Source organism: Miscanthus floridulus, chromosome 7, assembly GCF_019320115.1.
Source record: "Miscanthus floridulus cultivar M001 chromosome 7, ASM1932011v1, whole genome shotgun sequence".
In the NCBI taxonomy this organism is placed as follows: domain Eukaryota; kingdom Viridiplantae; phylum Streptophyta; class Magnoliopsida; order Poales; family Poaceae; genus Miscanthus; species Miscanthus floridulus.
In genome coordinates, this window is record NC_089586.1 from 57,320,013 (window position 1) to 57,342,405 (window position 22,393).

Sequence of the window (22,393 nt, forward strand, 5' to 3'; positions counted from 1 at the left end):
CATATGTAGGGGGAGCAATTGCTACTATTTGGGATTCATGAAACTTGTCCATATCCTTTTACACATGGTAAATATGCTTGTGCAAGCAACATGGATTCAATTAAATTTTAATTCATATCTTCGTCGAGTGGAGGTTGGTGATTGTCTTCAGGCTCCGATCATAGTGATTGTGAGGAGATTCTTGACATTTTCCTGGCAGAGAGCCAAAAGGTACTCTAGTAAATTGCTCGTGGCTTATGTGATCCTCATCTTGTGTTGGTTATGCGGCACCCTATGGAGGGTTTGGCGTGTGATGCCAATTAACGCATGAACCTCTAAGTGAGTGAATCGCCACAACGAGGAGTAGCTTGCTGGCAAGCAAGTGAACCTCGGTAAAAAATCATTGTGTTATCATTTGATTCTGAGGTGATTGGTATTCATTCTTGTGATTGGTTGGTTCATTCCTCGACTTGGCGGTATAACCATCTTGCTCTATCTCTTTACATTACCGCAAACTAGTTGTCAAGCTTTTTAGTGTAGCTAGTCGTGAGAGCTTGTTAGTTTGGTTAGTGGGGCTCTTTAGTTAGCCTTTGATAGCACACTAACTTAGTGTAGCAACATAGCCATTGTGTGGATAGAGACTATAGAAACTAGAATTGTGGTAGGTGGACTTGCATTTTTAGTAGGCTAGCGCAACACTTGCTTCGCCTCATATTTGTCTAACCATTTTGCTAAGTGCTGTTGTAGAAGTTTTTAATAGGCTATTCATCCCCCCCTCTAGCCATTAGGACCTTTCAGCTATGAATGCCCAAATGGCAACACTCCTAAGCTAAACACATTTGTTTATAATGATATGCTTAGGAAGACCATAAATAGAGTTAGCACTAGCAAGGTGATGTGTTCACCACAAATTAGTACTAAAGTCGTTTGGGTACCTAAGCACTTATTGACTAACCCAAAAGGACCCAACAAGAGTTGGGTACTAAAGTGTACTTAGGTTAATGATATAGGTACTTGATGATGAGATAAAGGCTTCAGGGGTGGTTGAGCAAGCAAATTGAAAATATTCACTCAATCTAGTCAACCAATTCTTATCATAATCTCTTATATGGTTGACCCGAAGATAAATTATTGAACAAATCATCTACTTCATCCTCACCATTGGTAACAAGTGCCTAAACCTTTTAGGATAGCCACTTTGTGTGTTTTGTGCTCAATAGCTCACAAATTGGTCTTTTTGTGAAATATTGAAAGTGACTAATTAGATTCAATTGAAAAGTATTTTAATTTTGCCATATGATGCTTTTAATGGCTCTCTAGTAGAGCACTTCATGTGTTGAGATGCAGGGCATACAAGAAATACTAGATCTAAAATAAAGAATCACAAGTAACACTTTAATTGTTTCTGTCCTATACCTACCGGACGTGTCCGGTATGGCCAGGGATAGAAAGAGAAGTGTTTCTGTTCTGAACATGCCGACATGTCCGGTATGTCTACTGGATGTGTCTGGTATTGTAGGAATCAGAACACTGATTGGATTACAACTGAGTCTTTGATCTATATATTTTCATATATCCTTAATTTACTCAGAGGCTTGTGATTTATGAAATCTAAGTGGATTGTGAGCATCTCTTGAACTCAATTCTAAATATGGCATTATTACTTTGTGTTGGTCAAAATAGAAAATTGACTCCCACAATTCTTAATAGAATAAAGTGCTTGTTGAAAGTCATTCAAATTACTTGAGGCGCTTATTTAAGGGGAGCTCAGTTTCTATTTTGCACCACTGTGGACTAACAAATTTATCTAGCACTCTTTGTAGTCCTTTGGATGAAAACCGATTTCATATATGGCATGACTACTTGGCAAATGAGGTCAACATAATTATTATCATGCTATGTATCTCAGTGGTGATATTGTGGGCTCAAGGCAAAGGTATGTATTTACATACATGCATTGTAAGTGCATCTAAGGACCCTTTATATGTTAGAATGTGCATTTGTGTGACATAGGATAGATGTTTTTCAAAATCCCTAACTAGAATGCATAGGTGGTGTGATTTTGGAAAACCTATTTGGTTCTTGGTCTTTGTGACCTAAGTCATGCCATTTGTGATTATTGCTCACATTGCTTGCTTGCTTGACTAATCACAAATGGAATGACTCTCTCAAGTCCATAAACTCATATGTATCTCTTTATCATATCTCAATGTCTCACTAAGTCTCTCTCAAATAGTCAAAATCATAAATATGCTAAATATTTGGAAAAGAGAATATCAAATCATGGCATTGGATAAGGAAAATAAGTATACTCAGTTTGGATAAAGATTGTATATCTTTTGGACTGAGTTTTTGACCTAGAAGGGGTTTTGGAATAAAACCGATATGCGCAGGGTAATAAAACCGAGCGTACCCCTTCAACCACCGTCTGCCCTATCCTTCTTTCTCCTAGAAAAAGCACCTAGCCGCCCTTTCTTCTCCCCATATTGGCAATCCATTGATTCAACCATGCAAAGATGAGAGTAGAGATTGGATTGGAGGAGGCTTGCATCTAGATTGAAGGCTCCAGGACTTGGATTTCGAATCTCATCTTCATCCTCACTATCAAGATACCCTAATCCCGGACCTCATCCGATCTAAGTGGTTAGGGCTTGTTTTTGAAATCCCTATGGTAGAGATGCTATATTACCTGTCTAGAAGCAATGCCTAAAGTTTGGATTGGATTGGTTGAAGATTGAGCCAAGGGCCCTGGTTAGGGTTGCTATCTACTCGGTATGCCTACCGGACGTGTTCGGTATGAGGCGGTAGAGTAGGTTTTGCTCCCTTGTTTCATTCTTAGTGGTTGATTCTTAGGACTAAGTTTAATTGTCTATTATGTTTTGTGAACCTTGAGACCTAGTTTGGTTGAGGTGATTGCAAAGCATAGGATAATTAATCTTATTTCTATATTTCAACCAAAATAAGCTTTCTCTTGGGCATGTATCTAAAATTCTTTGCAAATTCATTTGGATACAGGGCAACAGACATGAGTGGAAGAAAGGAGCATAGATCTAAGCATAGGCATGATCCAACATTGGACAGATATAAGAAAGCAAGGCAGGACATGCACCCTAGACTGAGTGAGCAGACCAGGAGGAGGTCTGCTAGAGCAGCTGCCAGCACTGGTCCATAGTACAGAGAGGGAGATAGCAGTTCTTCCTCTAACACAGATACAGAGGAGTATAGAGTGGAGCCCAGAGATAGAAAGAGGAAGAGCACTAACAGAGGTTCTGATGGTGACAGCTCAAATGATGAGCAAGAGATTGAGGAGGAGCAGACAATACCTCTAGTTCAGCACCAACTAGGTCAGGTTATGCACTATGGCTTACTTGAGACACATCCACCTAGTGTACCCTCTTATGTTTCTAGAGTTGACTATCGAGGGAAAGGCATAACCAGAAGAGCCAAAGATGAGAGGAGAATTGATCCAAGGAGCTTGCCTAGGATTCAGTTTGATCATCGATTTCAGACAACCTTTCACATGGATTTCTACTCTAGTGTTATACTCACCAGGAATCCTGTGGTTTCTAGATCTTAGTGGATTGACTAGCAGTACGTCAGAGAATTGCAGAAGCCCTCCATAGATCATGTAGTTGCCATTTATCAGCGTATAGGGGTATATGAGATCATGGAGTTCTAACATGACTAGAACACAGAGGTGATAGCTCAGTTCTATGCCACCCTATTTGTTGAGGAGGATGAGAGGTGGATGCACTGTATGCTTGAGGGCTAGTGGTACAATGTTGATTACGATGCCTTCATAGCTCTACTTGGTTTCTCAGAGGATGATCTCCAAAGAGACAGGATCCACTCAGAGCAGGTGCTACCACCAGAGCAGCTCGCCTACATGTATCCACTAGGGGGTAAGAGAGGAGCAGTGGGAAGGTTCTAGGTCTTCACCCTACCTATAGATACCTAGATAGGATGTTCAGGAAGACCATTAACTACAAGGGTGGAGACAAGGGCAACATAGCAGACTATTCTAGGAACTTACTCAATAGGATGGCACCAGATGCACGACCCTTCAGTGTATTCGGATTCATCTGGTGTGAGGTTAGGAGTGTTAGAGAGAGGCCCCTCAAGGACTGTGGTTTTGCTCCATACTTAATGCATACGATTGAGCATGTGACAGGGCATACCTTCGACTATGACAAGATTCATAAGGCCCTGAGGATAGTTGTAGATCTACCTAAGATTGGAGTACCTTGAGCAGGTCCAGGGAAAGCAGCTACAGTAGAGGTAGATGCACCTACAGGTGGTGCAGCAGCAGGAGGAGCTTCCCCTCTGCCACATGCTTCTCCACGTTCTTCTTCATGTCGTGGCAGTCCTCCTTCGCCTATCTGCATGTTTTTAGCTCCATATTTGGAATGTGCAGAGGCATACAGGTTAGGCAACAGAAGGAGAGGGAGCTAGGAGGAAGGACACTTGAACTCTGAAGCAGATTGCTGCTAGACTTGAGCTTGAGCCTCCTAGGTCTCCACTATTAGATGAGGCAGCTAGTGAGCCTAAGACTGAGGAGCAGCAGCAGGCCAGGTACGATAGACATTTTGCTAAGTTCTTTCAATCTCAGTAGGCTCAGCAGTAGACTCAGCAGTAGCATATTCAGGAGCAGGCACAATAGCAACAATGTCCCAGTGCTGGAGAGGAGTTTGGTTCCGCTTTTTGGTAGGATATTTTTGGTAGTGGTCCTAGGTACTCGACCAGTGACTATGGCTTTGGTGGTCAGGGCTTCTACGGAGGTCTTGGTGCTCCAGGTCAGAGTTCTTCTCGCCCACCTAGTGCTCCACGCTCAGATGATGACGGAGAAGGCAGAGATGGAGATGGTGATGAGTGATCTCAGTGATCAGATGCAACATGCAGCCCCTCTTTGTGCTTAGTACTTTTTGTCAAACCTTTTATAGTGATGAATGACAAAGGGGGAGAATCTATGATTAAAGCTTCAGGGTTGTGCTTTATGAGTTTATCTTTTATACCTAAAGATATGTACTACAGTTGTAGTCTTTTCAAGTGGTATCTTCTTTGTTATATCTTGTTGAGACGAGACAACTTAAGAGATTTATCTATGTATCTCATGAGACATGATTTAATTAGTGGCTTGTGGACTTGAGAAATCTTTGTGATGAGTGCTATGTGTGTGATATATATGATGTATTTACTTTCATAAGGACCATGCATGTTTTAGAATGAAAATGTATGGTGTGATGCTTTCTATTTATTCTTATGTGATATATCATGTCATATGCATCACAATTTTTATTCTGTCACACACACTTGCACCCCACGAATGCAATGATTTAGGGGAAGTCTTCTATGTGTTTTAGTATGTGCAAATCGACATTTGAGGTCATTTGTGAATTCAATTCATATTGCACATATTAAGGGGGAGCCTTCCATAAATCATTGAATCCAAAATCCTAATTGTTTATATCATTTTTGTAAGCTTTAATCGGGTTGTCATCAATCACCAAAAAGGAGGAGAGTGAAAGTGCATCTAGCCTCTTTAATGGATTTTGGATGATTGAATGACAACACGATTAAAGATCTAACATTTTCTCTGAGTGTGAAATAGGAAATTGGTTATCTTACAGATGCTTAATGATGCCAAAATGATGTGTTGTTGTATAAGCAGTCTAGTTCAAGCACAAGACAACAATGCAAATGTAATTCATGCAAAGGCTTAATTATGGTGGGATATCAATGATTGATGGTGTTCTATGAAATTCATTGTATGATTCAACACAAGGTGTGACTTGATGGCTTGAGATGGTGAAGATAGCAGGGAAAGGCTTTGAGGAACTAAGCAAGGGTGAAGGGCAAGCGACGGCTTGGTGGCCGAAGAACCTAGCTAGGGTGAATAAGGAAGTACTTGCATTTAGTTGAGGTACTAATCAAGCTATGAATGTCATATTGATGTGGAGGATCAAATCTATATTAGACAAGTTGATGGAGGTAACTTGATGCATTTGGAGTTATTCATATTTGATGAATAGAATCAAGTCACATGCTCAAGATGGCTATGCTCAAGTAAAAAGATCAATATCGACATGTTGACACCCTCACTTGATGAAGATTGAAAGAGACGTCATCAAGTTGAAAGAAATCAACTCAAGCGGTATAATCTCGTTTTTCCTTTTAATCTTGAGTTTATAGGAACGTCGTACTATTAAGAGGGATGCATCATGTTGATAGATGATTATTCATAAGTGCTCAAGCCAACCTATGTGAGGTTTGAGTGAGAGAGACAAGAGATTCTAACTCTCTGCATAGTACCCGTGCATACCGAACATGTCCGGTATTTAGGGTGTGCACTTTTCTGTCTGTGTAGTTTTGGAAGAGTTGTGTGTCTCTGTAGTACCCGTGCATACCCAACTAGGTCAGGGTATGCACTATGGCTTACTTGAGACACATCCACCTAGTGTACCCTCTTATGTTTCTAGAGTTGACTATCGAGGGAAAGGCATAACCAGAAGAGCCAGAGATGAGAGGAGAATTGATCCAAGGAGCTTGCCTAGGATTTAGTTTGATCATCGATTTCAGACAACCTTTCACATGGATTTCTACTCTAGTGTTATACTCACCAGGAATCCTGTGGTTTCTAGATCTTAGTGGATTGACTAGCAGTACGTCAGAGAATTGTAGAAGCCCTCCATAGATCATGTAGTTGCCATTTATCAGCGTATAGGGGTATATGAGATCATGGAGTTCCAACATGACTAGAACACAGAGGTGATAGCTCAGTTCTATGCCACCCTATTTGTTGAGGAGGATGAGAGGTGGATGCACTGTATGCTTGAGGGCTAGTGGTACAATGTTGATTACGATGCCTTCATAGCTCTACTTGGTTTCTCAGAGGATGATCTCCAAAGAGACAGGATCCACTCAGAGCAGGTGCTACCACCAGAGCAGCTCGCCTACATGTATCCACTAGGGGGTAAGAGAGGAGCAGTGGGAAGGTTCTAGGTCTTCACCCTACCTATAGATACCTAGATAGGATGTTCAGGAAGACCATTAACTACAAGGGTGGAGACAAGGGCAACATAGCAGACTATTCTAGGAACTTACTCAATAGGATGGCACCAGATGCACGACCCTTCAGTGTATTCGGATTCATCTGGTGTGAGGTTAGGAGTGTTAGAGAGAGGCCCCTCAAGGACTGTGGTTTTCCTCCATACTTAATGCATATGATTGAGCATGTGACAGGGCATACCTTCGACTATGACAAGATTCATAAGGCCCTGAGGATAGTTGTAGATCTGCCTAAGATTGGAGTACCTTGAGCAGGTCCAGGGAAAGCAGCTACAGTAGAGGTAGATGCACCTACAGGTGGTGCAGCAGCAGGAGGAGCTTCCCCTCTGCCACGTGCTTCTCCACGTTCTTCTTCATGTCGTGGCAGTCCTCCTTCGCCTATCTGCATGTTTTTAGCTCCATATTTGGAATGTGCAGAGGCATACAGGTTAGGCAACAGAAGGAGAGGGAGCTAGGAGGAAGGACACTTGAACTCTGAAGCAGATTGCTGCTAGACTTGAGCTTGAGCCTCCTAGGTCTCCACTATTAGATGAGGCAGCTAGTGAGCCTAAGACTGAGGAGCAGCAGCAGGCCAGGTACGATAGACATTTTGCTAAGTTCTTTCAATCTCAGTAGGCTCAGCAGCAGACTCAGCAGTAGCATATTCAGGAGCAGGCATAATAGCAACAATGTCCCAGTGCTGGAGAGGAGTTTGGTTCCGCTTTCTGGTAGGATATTTTTGGTAGTGGTCCTAGGTACTCGACCAGTGACTATGGCTTTGGTGGTCAGGGCTTCTACGGAGGTCTTGGTGCTCCAGGTCAGAGTTCTTCTCGCCCACCTAGTGCTCCACGCTCAGATGATGACGGAGAAGGCAGAGATGGAGATGGTGATGAGTGATCTCAGTGATCAGATGCAACATGCAGCCCCTCTTTGTGCTTAGTACTTTTTGTCAAACCTTTTATAGTGATGAATGACAAAGGGGGAGAATCTATGATTAAAGCTTCAGGGTTGTGCTTTATGAGTTTATCTTTTATACCTAAAGATATGTACTACAGTTGTAGTCTTTTCAAGTGGTATCTTCTTTGTTATATCTTGTTGAGACGAGACAACTTAAGAGATTTATCTATGTATCTCATGAGACATGATTTAATTAGTGGCTTGTGGACTTGAGAAATCTTTGTGATGAGTGCTATGTGTGTGATATATATGATGTATTTACTTTCATAAGGACCATGCATGTTTTAGAATGAAAATGTATGGTGTGATGCTTTCTATTTATTCTTATGTGATATATCATGTCATATGCATCACAATTTTTATTCTGTCACACACACTTGCACCCCACGAATGCAATGATTTAGGGGAAGTCTTCTATGTGTTTTAGTATGTGCAAATCGACATTTGAGGTCATTTGTGAATTCAATTCATATTGCACATATTAAGGGGGAGCCTTCCATAAATCATTGAATCCAAAATCCTAATTGTTTATATCATTTTTGTAAGCTTTAATCGGGTTGTCATCAATCACCAAAAAGGAGGAGAGTGAAAGTGCATCTAGCCTCTTTAATGGATTTTGGATGATTGAATGGCAACACGATTAAAGATCTAACATTTTCTCTGAGTGTGAAATAGGAAATTGGTTATCTTACATATGCTTAATGATGCCAAAATGATGTGTTGTTGTATAAGCAGTCTAGTTCAAGCACAAGACAACAATGCAAATGTAATTCATGCAAAGGCTTAATTATGGTGGGATATCAATGATTGATGGTGTTCTATGGAATTCATTGTATGATTCAACACAAGGTGTGACTTGATGGCTTGAGATGGTGAAGATAGCAGGGAAAGGCTTTGAGGAACTAAGCAAGGGTGAAGGGCAAGCGACGGCTTGGTGGCCGAAGAACCTAGCTAGGGTGAATAAGGAAGTACTTGCATTTAGTTGAGGTACTAATCAAGCTATGAATGTCATATTGATGTGGAGGATCAAATCTATATTAGACAAGTTGATGGAGGTAACTTGATGCATTTGGAGTTATTCATATTTGATGAATAGAATCAAGTCACGTGCTCAAGATGGCTATGCTCAAGTAAAAAGATCAATATCGACATGTTGACACCCTCACTTGATGAAGATTGAAAGAGACGTCATCAAGTTGAAAGAAATCAACTCAAGCGGTATAATCTCGTTTTTCCTTTTAATCTTGAGTTTATAGGAACGTCGTACTATTAAGAGGGATGCATCATGTTGATAGATGATTATTCATAAGTGCTCAAGCCAACCTATGTGAGGTTTGAGTGAGAGAGACAAGAGATTCTAACTCTCTGCATAGTACCCGTGCATACCGAACATGTCCGGTATTTAGGGTGTGCACTTTTCTGTCTGTGTAGTTTTGGAAGAGTTGTGTGTCTCTGTAGTACCCGTGCATACCCAACTAGGTCAGGGTATGCACTATGGCTTACTTGAGACACATCCACCTAGTGTACCCTCTTATGTTTCTAGAGTTGACTATCGAGGGAAAGGCATAACCAGAAGAGCCAGAGATGAGAGGAGAATTGATCCAAGGAGCTTGCCTAGGATTCAGTTTGATCATCGATTTCAGACAACCTTTCACATGGATTTCTACTCTAGTGTTATACTCACCAGGAATCCTGTGGTTTCTAGATCTTAGTGGATTGACTAGCAGTACGTCAGAGAATTGTAGAAGCCCTCCATAGATCATGTAGTTGCCATTTATCAGCGTATAGGGGTATATGAGATCATGGAGTTCCAACATGACTAGAACACAGAGGTGATAGCTCAGTTCTATGCCACCCTATTTGTTGAGGAGGATGAGAGGTGGATGCACTGTATGCTTGAGGGCTAGTGGTACAATGTTGATTACGATGCCTTCATAGCTCTACTTGGTTTCTCAGAGGATGATCTCCAAAGAGACAGGATCCACTCAGAGCAGGTGCTACCACCAGAGCAGCTCGCCTACATGTATCCACTAGGGGGTAAGAGAGGAGCAGTGGGAAGGTTCTAGGTCTTCACCCTACCTATAGATACCTAGATAGGATGTTCAGGAAGACCATTAACTACAAGGGTGGAGACAAGGGCAACATAGCAGACTATTCTAGGAACTTACTCAATAGGATGGCACCAGATGCACGACCCTTCAGTGTATTCGGATTCATCTGGTGTGAGGTTAGGAGTGTTAGAGAGAGGCCCCTCAAGGACTGTGGTTTTGCTCCATACTTAATGCATACGATTGAGCATGTGACAGGGCATACCTTCGACTATGACAAGATTCATAAGGCCCTGAGGATAGTTGTAGATCTACCTAAGATTGGAGTACCTTGAGCAGGTCCAGGGAAAGCAGCTACAGTAGAGGTAGATGCACCTACAGGTGGTGCAGCAGCAGGAGGAGCTTCCCCTCTGCCACGTGCTTCTCCATGTTCTTCTTCATGTCGTGGCAGTCCTCCTTCGCCTATCTGCATGTTTTTAGCTCCATATTTGGAATGTGCAGAGGCATACAGGTTAGGCAACAGAAGGAGAGGGAGCTAGGAGGAAGGACACTTGAACTCTGAAGCAGATTGCTGCTAGACTTGAGCTTGAGCCTCCTAGGTCTCCACTATTAGATGAGGCAGCTAGTGAGCCTAAGACTGAGGAGCAGTAGCAGGCCAGGTACGATAGACATTTTGCTAAGTTCTTTCAATCTCAGTAGGCTCAGCAGCAGACTCAGCAGTAGCATATTCAGGAGCAGGCACAATAGCAACAATGTCCCAGTGCTGGAGAGGAGTTTGGTTCCGCTTTCTGGTAGGATATTTTTGGTAGTGGTCCTAGGTACTCGACCAGTGACTATGGCTTTGGTGGTCAGGGCTTCTACGGAGGTCTTGGTGCTCCAGGTCAGAGTTCTTCTCGCCCACCTAGTGCTCCACGCTCAGATGATGACGGAGAAGGCAGAGATGGAGATGGTGATGAGTGATCTCAGTGATCAGATGCAACATGCAGCCCCTCTTTGTGCTTAGTACTTTTTGTCAAACCTTTTATAGTGATGAATGACAAAGGGGGAGAATCTATGATTAAAGCTTCAGGGTTGTGCTTTATGAGTTTATCTTTTATACCTAAAGATATGTACTACAGTTGTAGTCTTTTCAAGTGGTATCTTCTTTGTTATATCTTGTTGAGACGAGACAACTTAAGAGATTTATCTATGTATCTCATGAGACATGATTTAATTAGTGGCTTGTGGACTTGAGAAATCTTTGTGATGAGTGCTATGTGTGTGATATATATGATGTATTTACTTTCATAAGGACCATGCATGTTTTAGAATGAAAATGTATGGTGTGATGCTTTCTATTTATTCTTATGTGATATATCATGTCATATGCATCACAATTTTTATTCTGTCACACACACTTGCACCCCACGAATGCAATGATTTAGGGGAAGTCTTCTATGTGTTTTAGTATGTGCAAATCGACATTTGAGGTCATTTGTGAATTCAATTCATATTGCACATATTAAGGGGGAGCCTTCCATAAATCATTGAATCCAAAATCCTAATTGTTTATATCATTTTTGTAAGCTTTAATCGGGTTGTCATCAATCACCAAAAAGGAGGAGAGTGAAAGTGCATCTAGCCTCTTTAATGGATTTTGGATGATTGAATGACAACACGATTAAAGATCTAACATTTTCTCTGAGTGTGAAATAGGAAATTGGTTATCTTACAGATGCTTAATGATGCCAAAATGATGTGTTGTTGTATAAGCAGTCTAGTTCAAGCACAAGACAACAATGCAAATGTAATTCATGCAAAGGCTTAATTATGGTGGGATATCAATGATTGATGGTGTTCTATGGAATTCATTGTATGATTCAACACAAGGTGTGACTTGATGGCTTGAGATGGTGAAGATAGCAGGGAAAGGCTTTGAGGAACTAAGCAAGGGTGAAGGGCAAGCGACGGCTTGGTGGCCGAAGAACCTAGCTAGGGTGAATAAGGAAGTACTTGCATTTAGTTGAGGTACTAATCAAGCTATGAATGTCATATTGATGTGGAGGATCAAATCTATATTAGACAAGTTGATGGAGGTAACTTGATGCATTTGGAGTTATTCATATTTGATGAATAGAATCAAGTCACGTGCTCAAGATGGCTATGCTCAAGTAAAAAGATCAATATCGACATGTTGACACCCTCACTTGATGAAGATTGAAAGAGACGTCATCAAGTTGAAAGAAATCAACTCAAGCGGTATAATCTCGTTTTTCCTTTTAATCTTGAGTTTATAGGAACGTCATACTATTAAGAGGGATGCATCATGTTGATAGATGATTATTCATAAGTCCTCAAGCCAACCTATGTGAGGTTTGAGTGAGAGAGACAAGAGATTCTAACTCTCTGCATAGTACCCGTGCATACCGAACATGTCCGGTATTTAGGGTGTGCACTTTTCTGTCTCTGTAGTTTTGGAAGAGTTGTGTGTCTCTGTAGTACCCGTGCATACCCAACTAGGTCAGGGTATGCACTATGGCTTACTTGAGACACATCCACCTAGTGTACCCTCTTATGTTTCTAGAGTTGACTATCGAGGGAAAGGCATAACCAGAAGAGCCAGAGATGAGAGGATAATTGATCCAAGGAGCTTGCCTAGGATTCAGTTTGATCATCGATTTCAGACAACCTTTCACATGGATTTCTACTCTAGTGTTATACTCACCAGGAATCCTGTGGTTTCTAGATCTTAGTGGATTGACTAGCAGTACGTCAGAGAATTGTAGAAGCCCTCCATAGATCATGTAGTTGCCATTTATCAGCGTATAGGGGTATATGAGATCATGGAGTTCCAACATGACTAGAACACAGAGGTGATAGCTCAGTTCTATGCCACCCTATTTGTTGAGGAGGATGAGAGGTGGATGCACTGTATGCTTGAGGGCTAGTGGTACAATGTTGATTACTGATGCCTTCATAGCTCTACTTGGTTTCTCAGAGGATGATCTCCAAAGAGACAGGATCCACTCAGAGCAGGTGCTACCACCAGAGCAGCTCGCCTACATGTATCCACTAGGGGGTAAGAGAGGAGCAGTGGGAAGGTTCTAGGTCTTCACCCTACCTATAGATACCTAGATAGGATGTTCAGGAAGACCATTAACTACAAGGGTGGAGACAAGGGCAACATAGCAGACTATTCTAGGAACTTACTCAATAGGATGGCACCAGATGCACGACCCTTCAGTGTATTACGGATTCATCTGGTGTGAGGTTAGGAGTGTTAGAGAGAGGCCCCTCAAGGACTATGGTTTTGCTCCATACTTAATGCATATGATTGAGCATGTGACAGGGCATACCTTCGACTATGACAAGATTCATAAGGCCCTGAGGATAGTTGTAGATCTGCCTAAGATTGGAGTACCTTGAGCAGGTCCAAGGAAAGCAGCTACAGTAGAGGTAGATGCACCTACAGGTGGTGCAGCAGCAGGAGGAGCTTCCCCTCTGCCACGTGCTTCTCCACGTTCTTCTTCATGTCATGGCAGTCCTCCTTCGCCTATCTGCATGTTTTTAGCTCCATATTTGGAATGTGCAGAGGCATACAGGTTAGGCAACAGAAGGAGAGGGAGCTAGGAGGAAGGACACTTGAACTCTGAAGCAGATTGCTGCTAGACTTGAGCTTGAGCCTCCTAGGTCTCCACTATTAGATGAGGCAGCTAGTGAGCCTAAGACTGAGGAGCAGCAGCAGGCCAGGTACGATAGACATTTTGCTAAGTTCTTTTCAATCTCAGTAGGCTCAGCAGCAGACTCAGCAGTAGCATATTCAGGAGCAGGCACAATAGCAACAATGTCCCAGTGCTGGAGAGGAGTTTGGTTCCGCTTTCTGGTAGGATATTTTTGGTAGTGGTCCTAGGTACTCGACCAGTGACTATGGCTTTGGTGGTCAGGGCTTCTACGGAGGTCTTGGTGCTCCAGGTCAGAGTTCTTCTCACCCACCTAGTGCTCCACGCTCAGATGATGACGGAGAAGGCAGAGATGGAGATGGTGATGAGTGATCTCAGTGATCAGATGCAACATGCAGCCCCTCTTTGTGCTTAGTACTTTTTGTCAAACCTTTTATAGTGATGAATGACAAAGGGGGAGAATCTATGATTAAAGCTTCAGGGTTGTGCTTTATGAGTTTATCTTTTATACCTAAAGATATGTACTACAGTTGTAGTCTTTTCAAGTGGTATCTTCTTTGTTATATCTTGTTGAGACGAGACAACTTAAGAGATTTATCTATGTATCTCATGAGACATGATTTAATTAGTGGCTTGTGGACTTGAGAAATCTTTGTGATGAGTGCTATGTGTGTGATATATATGATGTATTTACTTTCATAAGGACCATGCATGTTTTAGAATGAAAATGTATGGTGTGATGCTTTCTATTTATTCTTATGTGATATATCATGTCATATGCATCACAATTTTTATTCTGTCACACACACTTGCACCCCACGAATGCAATGATTTAGGGGAAGTCTTCTATGTGTTTTAGTATGTGCAAATCGACATTTGAGGTCATTTGTGAATTCAATTCATATTGCACATATTAAGGGGGAGCCTTCCATAAATCATTGAACCCAAAATCCTAATTGTTTATATCATTTTTGTAAGCTTTAATCGGGTTGTCATCAATCACCTAAAAAGGAGGAGAGTGAAAGTGCATCTAGCCTCTTTAGTGGATTTTGGATGATTGAATGACAACACGATTAAAGATCTAACATTTTCTCTGAGTGTGAAATAGGAAATTGGTTATCTTACAGATGCTTAATGATGCCAAAATGATGTGTTGTTGTATAAGCAGTCTAGTTCAAGCACAAGACAACAATGCAAATATAATTCATGCAAAGGCTTAATTATGGTGGGATATCAATGATTGATGGTGTTCTATGGAATTCATTGTATGATTCAACACAAGGTGTGACTTGATGGCTTGAGATGGTGAAGATAGCAGGGAAAGGCTTCGAGGAACTAAGCAAGGGTGAAGGGCAAGCGATGGCTTGGTGGCCGAAGAACCTAGCTAGGGTGAATAAGGAAGTACTTGCATTTAGTTGAGGTACTAATCAAGCTATGAAGGTCATATTGATGTGGAGGATCAAATCTATATTAGACAAGTTGATGGAAGTAACTTGATGCATTTGGAGTTATTCATATTTGATGAATGGAATCAAGTCACGTGCTCAAGATGGCTATGCTCAAGTAAAAAGATCAATATCGACATGTTGACACCCTCACTTGATGAAGATTGAAAGAGACAGTCATCAAGTCGAAAGAAATCAACTCAAGCGGTATAATCTTGTTTTTCCTTTTAATCTTGAGTTTATAGGAATGTCGTACTATTAAGAGGGATGCATCATGTTGATAGATGATTATTCATAAGTGCTTAAGCTAACCTATGTGAGGTTTGAGTGAGAGAGACAAGAGATTCTAACTCTGTGCATAGTACCCGTGCATACCGAACGTGTCCGGTATTTGGGGTGTGCACTTTTCTGTCTTTGTAGTTTTGGAAGAGTTGTGTGTCGGAAGTCCTGACAAGTGTCAGAAGTTTCGGGGGTCAGAAGTCCCGAAAAGCATCGGGAGTTCCGACACCTTACTGACTTGAGAGTTCACTGTCCTAGTCATACTGGACGTGTCAGGTATGGCCGACCAGGGCCCAACGGCTAGTTTTCAAATGAGCTAAGGGTCGGGACTTCTGACTTGAGTTGGTCGGGAGTTCCGGCAGTCAAAAGTCTCAGAAAGCATCAGGAGTTCCGACACCTCACATACTTTAACTCAGTGACCATTGGAGCAGTGCAAGTCATACCGGACGTGTCTGGTGTGGCAATGGCTAGAAAACAACTAGTTTTTCCAAGGAGGCTATAAATACCCCCAAGCCTCCACCTTTAGTGGCTGCTGATTCTACTAATCCTCTAGCACATTTTTGAGCCTTGCAAACACTGTCCAACCCTCTCTTCGTGAGTGATTCATCCCAATTGCTAAATCCATTTGTGGGTTAAGAGAGAATTTGAAAAAGAGAGCAATCCAACCACTTGAGCACTTGTGCATATTATCAATCTCATGATTTGCATTTGTTACTCTTGGACACTTCAGTCCTAGATGGCTAGGCATCATCGAAGAGCACCCGAGAGATTGTGTTGTGCCTCAGAAAGTTTATAACAGTCGATTCCGCCACTGCAAGGGAAGGAATCAACTAGTGGAAGGAGGAAAAGGAGTTGGAAAAGACTTCAGCTAGAGTGACCTTCATGGTACCCTCTAGGGCTGACCTTCGCTGGGTCGGCCGCAGCCCCCTCAACAGAGTGTAGAACTCAACCGAGTCCGAACTTTAGTAAAACAAATATTGTGTCTCAATTCATATTTCTTTAGATATTTGTGTTGCTCTAGCTCTTCTATAGGTTCCCTTTACATCATATCATTTCTAGTAGGTACCAGCAGCTTGGATTGAAGATTGAAATTGAAAGGAGCAAGTTTGGGGCCGTTCCACTAAACACGTGTATACCGAACACGTCCGGTATCCCTACCAGACATGTCTGGTATTGGTGCCTGTGCAAAACTTAATTGTATTTTGATTTAACTCTTTGGTTGCAGGTGTCTGGCTCTCTAGATTTATTTAGTATCTTTTACATACTCTATGGCTAACTTGTGAGTGGTGATATTACTCTTATTTGGAGTTTCCATTTTGAACACTGCCATTACTAATCGCTTCCGCATTTAAAGGTGTTCATTTTTAGAAATGCCTATTCACCCCCCCTCTAGGCGGCATCCTAGGTCCTTTCAGATGGAGATAGCCACATAAAGTGAAGTCCATGGTGATGGTGTGGACATGTGATGATGATCAAGCTCTAGGATTTGGAAAAGAATCAAAAGAAAAACAAAATGGGCTCAAGGCAAAGGTGATATCCATAGGGCCATTTTGTTTTTGGTGATCAAGACACTATAGAGAGTGTGATCACATTTAGGATAGATGATTGTACTATTAAAGGGGAGCTCTTATTGGACAACTCAATCATCTAGTGCCACTAGGTGTTAGAAAACTTGTATATGCATTTTAGGCCTAGTGCACAATCGGTGAGAAAGTGATCAACCTTACAAAAATGATTGTGAAAATGCTAACACACTTGCACGTGATGGTGAAACACTTAGAGTGTTAGCACATTTGCAAAGGTGGTGAAAAAGACAAAGAAAAGGAGGCAAAACTTGGCTTGGGGTGCTACCCTAGGGGCACCGCAACCCCTTGTCCGGTGCACTGCCACCCCTGCAGCGGTGACTGGCTGAGTCAAGCCGAGAGGAAGGTGTTTGGGTGGCATCGCCACCCCTAGGGCAGGTGCCCACCTAGACCCGGCAGCGAAGAGGCAGAGATAAAGGTGGCACCGGTGTGTCCGGTGTTCACCGCCTGGTCACTGCCACTGGTGGGGCGGTGGCACCACCTCTTTTATCCAGAGAGCAGGGGAAGGAGAGCTAGGCACCGCCGCGGGCACCGCCACCCCTAGGGCAGTGCACCATCACTTTTTCTTAGAGACTTGGTCTCTCGGGGGCTCAGCTAGGTGGTCATCACCACCCTTAGGGCGGTGCCACCGCCGACTGTCCAGTGCCCAATGGGATGATTGTTGTAGTGGCACTGCCACCCCATGTTCGGTGACCAGACCAACATGTCCGATGCACTCGCAAAAACTGCTTCAAAGGGATAACAACTCTATTTGCTTGTGGGCTTATAAATAGAGGTAGTGGTAGGCCTTGGCCACTCTCTTGGCACTTCCCACACCTGCATACACCCTTTGGGAGCTGAGCACATCACTCCACTCACTTGCACACTTGATTTCATCATCTAGAGTGAGATTGAAGAGCCTCTAGTGCATTGCTTAGTGGTCTAGCATCTTGTGGCACTAGTTGGGCAATTTGGGCTAGTGGAGAACTTGTTACTCTTGGTGTTTGCCGACACCTAGATGGCCCGGTGATTGGTGAATCGTTGAGCAGAGGAAGGTGATTGTCTCCGACTATGATCATTGTGATTGTGAGGGGTTTTTGTGCCTTCTCCAGCGGAGCACCAAAGACAACTCTAGTGGATTGCGCGTGGCTTGTGGATCCTCATCTCGTGTTGGTTGTGCGGCACCCAGGTTACGGGTTAGGCGTGTGATGCCTATTAGCGCGTGAACCTCCAAGTGAGTGAATCGCCACAACTAGGACTAGCTTACCGGCAAGCAAGTGAACCTCGGAGGAAAAATTGATTGTGTCATCATTTGTCTCATTGGTATTCTTTGGTATTCATTGATTGATCACTTGTCATGGCGGTATATCTCCTCTACCACTCTATCGCATTACTTTGTATTTACCTTGTAGTGCTTGTGGTAGTTGTAGCTAGTAGTGTAGCTTTGCTTCTTAGTTGTAATTAGTTCCTAGCTAGCTCAACTAGTGTAGAGAGTAGCGACATAGCCCTTGAGTGCTTAGTGATTATAATTGACTAGAATTGTTGGTAGGTGGCTTGCATTTTGAGTAGGCTAGTGCAACACTCACTTCACTTTATAATTGTCTAACCACTTGGCTTAAGTGTTGTTGTAGATTTTTTATAGGCTATTCACCCCCCCTAGCCATTAGGACTTTTCACCATCACCGTCGAGCCAAGCCCGGTGTCGTTAGTGCTGCTGGTGGTGGTGCTTGCGTGCGCCACTAGTGCTGGTGCTAGGTGGTCCGTGCACGTAGTCGCTTGCCGTCGGCTTCTACCCCTGTTGGCCAAAATCGACCAGCTCAAGTCTCTCTCTCCCCCTATGTTGCAAATGTACATTTCAATTATTCTAGATGTTTCAGAGGCATGTTGCAATAGCTGCATATGGTTGTTGCAAAAGTAGATCAGTGGATGTTTCATACGTTGTAAGTGTTGCACGGGCATGTTTCAAGCGTTTGTTAAAATTGTTTCATATGTTTCAGATGTATGTTGCAAGCATTTTGATCTAGATGTTGCATATGTTTCAGTGGCTATACACATATGTTGCAAGCGTCTATTTAAAATGTTTTACCTATTTCGAACATATGTTGCAAGTGTATGTTGTAAATGTTTCACCTATTTCAGACGCATGTTGCAGAAGTGCTTCATCTTGCAACATTAACAAGCATAGGAAGCAGCGATCCCCATGTGCGTGGCAAATGAAGCGGGCGTGGGTGGTCCTTACCTGCATGCACATCAGCAGGCATGGCGCGCGCAGCTCTATGTGCACCAGCATGTTGTGGCAGGCGTGCAGGCACAACAGGTGCATGCGGCATGCGAGTAGGGTGTGCAAGTGCATGCGGGGTAGCAGCGCAATAGTTTCCATGTAGGGCAGGCTTTATGTGGGTCTGGCGGGCAGGCGCGAGCGTCCAGACGTTCGGGTGCTAGCCACGCCGTATAAAAAAACTATCAAAACCATATAAAAACTATCAAAACCATATAAATAATCGCCTTCTCCCTTACAAAAGTGGTTTTGTGGCTAACGTGGCACAAAGATAGAGGTTTTTGCCATGAGGGTCATGATGACATAGCAACGGCTCAGCAAGCAAATAGAGGAAAAAGAAAAAAAATAGAGGAAAAAAAGAAAAAATAGTGGGATCTACATGTCAGTCTCGCTCTTCCTTTCTTCACTAACTCGTCTTTTCCTTCCTTTTGTCCATCAACACTGCTTGCACCCAAAGTGAGCACATGTTTTCACGTCACCCTACTCCTAGGACGACTTCACGTGCTTTATCGAGTTGGTTCACTATGTCTTAGCAAGCTTCCTCTGACTTGTCTTCCTTGTAGGCCTTGACTCTTAGTGAGTCATTGTCCAAGTTAGTCGACATAACAGCTTCCACTTCTTAAACCATAGAAGGGCATAAAATCAGCCATCCGGTCGTTTGGCATAGGCCCTGTTTGCTTCTGCTTACTTGGATCTCGTTTATAAGCTGAGCATGATTACGAGATAAGCCATGATACGTAGAATCTAAGCTAAGAGTTTGGTTGGGGTGGCGGTGTCCTAGAGGCCGGATTATATGCCCTTCTTCCTAGATGTCAGCGGCAGGGGAGGGAGCCACAAGAGAGGATGGGGATAGCACGAGGACGCCTTCTTCCTGGACACTGGTGATGGGGGAGGGAGTTGGCGTTGGGAGGACGCCGATGGGAGGCTAGTTCCAGTCAGAAACTACTCGTCGCCGGTGGATCTAGGCTAGCCGTGGCCGGGCCAGAGGGTGGGGAGCGGAGGTGGCGGTAGGGAGGGGAGCCGACGGTGGGTAGGGGACCCACCAACAGGGATGGGCGCACGGGAGGAAGGGGCCGAGCGTACGGGTGCTAGTGGCAGGCAGGGAAACGGGTCCGCGATTTCCAAATCATGGGGCTAAGCTCGCAATTCTAATTGCCGTTACGATGCTGAAATCAAACACAAATGCGGCGTTGGCGATGGAGGCGGTCGCGATCCGTTTGGCAGGCTTATTCGGCTTATTTCTCTTTGAATTTCAGTAAACGTGGTACCAAACAGGGCCATAGTCTTGAGGCTCCAATGAACTGAGGGCAACCTTGCCACCTATCTCTCATCGAGCTTTGTGAGTCGATGGCATAGTAGCTTTGTGCTGCGGCAGCATGCAGCATGCCACATGGAGCATGGTCATTGGTGGTTAGTGGCTAGTAGAGAAGGGGAGGAGGGGGGGACGAGATAGGGATTAGGAGAACTAGGGCTTTGGATAGGTATAGTATGTCTCAATTGGGCATTTGGGCTAGGTCATCAAGATGTCTTTTAGACCAACTAGATTTGATTGGATTGAGTGTCTAAGTCCAGACTTTCTATGATAAAATCAGTATATATTATCCACGAGTTTTGTAGTATACAACTGCACCCATACCAGGTGTGCCCAATGGGTACCTCATTTTGCTCATTAACCTACCCGTATGTACATAATTTGTTTCATACCTACGTTCAAAATCCACCTTGTTTTGGGTAATCATTGACATCTTCCCTCACTACGAGCAAATATAAGCCTCTTCGTACAACCGCAGTGTGGTGCAAAATCGATGCTCGGTCAGTTGGTCTTCTCTCTCCTACTTAAAGCATCGATTTTCCCATTGTAACAATTTCGATATAGAGTCAGACTCACCCCTCTAGCAAGTCGTGACTTGCCGCCGCGGCCACCGCCCCGCCTTCCACCACCGCTGGTCCCCATCCCTTTCCCCACTGGCATCACGCCGGAGGCTGGAGGGAGTGGGGATCCATCATTTTTAATAAGTTTCTAGTAGATCGAGTGCTTAGGGTTAGGATCTCTCCATGCCAAATTTCTTGGTACTGGGGATTTGTCTCCTCCACCTCCTCTTCAGGGCGAGAGGGGAAGGTGGAATCATTTTCTCTGTAGCGGCTCTGTTGAAGATGATGGCGATAACTACGGCGTCAACAACTTCACCAGCATGACGACATGGAGACCTTTCTTTTTGGGTGGCGACATCAAGGCGGAGATGATGTCGTCGCCATGGAATAATTTTCTCCGGTCACTTTTCCGTTTTGTTGTGGTTAGATCTGGCCACGACGAATGACTAGGGAGAATAATTTTTAAATCAGTTTTCCTCAATCTTCGGCGGAGAAGAAGAAGAAGACAAGAGAAAGAAGTTTCTCAACTCTACCTGTAGGGATGTTGGCCGTCCTTCATTGGGCATTTGTTCTCAGGCCTGCTGCCGAGTGTTTACCTGTGCGGTCATCTATACGAAGCGCCAAACAAATTTGGTGTTGAGATTTGGAGTTATTCACAGCGTGGGTACAATTTAGATAAAAGTCAGTTTCTAGATGTACTGTAGTGTTTTCTAGAGTACTTGTAACGTGTTGATGTACCCGACTATTATCTAATATAATTATTCTTTCGTCGAAAAAAAAGATTTTCCCATTGTAACTTTCGATGCTCAGTTGGAAAAAACAGGCATCGAGGAAATTATAGGGTATAAAATCTAATATAATTTATTTTCCAGAGATACTCCGTAGAACACTAGAACAAAGAGGCTAAGATATTAGATCCGGTTGTTGTATTTTATTCGCATAGAAAGGTTTCCGTGTTGCCCTAGACACCGATGCCGAACGTTGCGAGGGGAAACCAATCAAGCATCGAGGATACATGCAGTTGAAATGATGTTTTCTGTAACACCGCGGGTGCTCTTATAGTCTTATGTAGCCTCCACTCTGTAGCCAGCAGTGTTGTTGTGTCGGACAGTCTGTACTCCTACAAATTTGCTAAACCATCGCACTACACTGTTTACCTCAACAAGCCTAATCAGTTGAACATTTTTTTTTTTTTGTAAAAAAAGAGAGGATGAACTCAGGGGACCAAAGGCGGGAAATATTTGGAGCTAACCCGAACAATACATTCAAG